Raw genomic sequence first — 1,150 nt, 5'->3', positions numbered from 1 at the left:
GTAATACGAATTGTAACCCAAGCTTCAACCCTGGGACACATACTCTACCATGAGGATGACTTAACATAGTCAGCGGGTTGGGGTATTTGGAGATGAAAGAATTCAACTCAGAATAAAACCCAGGACAATTTTACCTGCTCCATGAACCAGGTTTGCCCAATTGCATACCTGACCTTTTCGGACAGAACTTATCCATTTGGACAGGTGACCCCAGTAACCCTTGGACTCGAGCTTTTGTACATTGTACTAACTCTTCCTCCCTTATGGTTGAATTGAGTCCTCAAGTATCCATTATGTTCAGTAACATATCAAAAATCCCTCTTAATAATACTGTTTTGGAACAAGTATAGAATATTATAAAGTCTTGCAAAAAAGATACTACTTTACAGATACACAATGGAACTGTTACACAAAATGTATCATTAACACAAGTTTCTTTGTTAGCACGTTTTAATAACTCACAGATTAACAGAAGAAATAACCCCTAGGTGGATATTGCTACTGTCTTAGATTCTCATTCTGGTGTTACATCTCATTTTGCTTGTTAAGATTCCTCAACCATGTACTCAGGTAGGCCAACATCACCAAATATTTGTATTACATTTTAATAATACCTGTTTTGCTCAACCCAAATGTAAAATAAAACGAGCATGGTATGATACTTTATCAGGGGCTACTGGCACTGGAATGGGCGTAGTAAATTCTATTGATGTAGAAATTTTAACATCTAGATTACATAACAATGGTAAGGATATAACCCGGCTGTTAACTATTAATGTTAGATGGATGCCTATTTCTTTCAGATCACATGAGCTCAGTATAGGTTAAGATAAAAATTTCTTACAATTGTTCAATGTTTCATTAATAAATAGATTAAGTCAAATTGCACACATAATTGAAGTGTTTAACTGCACTGTGTGTTCTATACAAAAGTTGTATTACCTTGCTCAAAAAGATAAAGCCCAAGAAATATTGATGTATATCAATGTATATTCATGGAGGAAGAAATTTAAAAAATGGATACCTAAAGGTCATTGGATATTAGTCACTGAAGGAAAAACTAGATATAAGAAAACTTGATGTGTTGGCAATATATTCCATTATACTGTAACAATTAAAATACCTACATGTCAATTTCATGTATTGCCTA

This window comes from Hippopotamus amphibius, chromosome 12 (genome assembly GCF_030028045.1).
Source record: "Hippopotamus amphibius kiboko isolate mHipAmp2 chromosome 12, mHipAmp2.hap2, whole genome shotgun sequence".
Classification (NCBI taxonomy): domain Eukaryota; kingdom Metazoa; phylum Chordata; class Mammalia; order Artiodactyla; family Hippopotamidae; genus Hippopotamus; species Hippopotamus amphibius.
The sequence above is the reverse complement of the archived record's forward strand: the minus strand, read 5'-3'. Positions refer to the sequence as shown.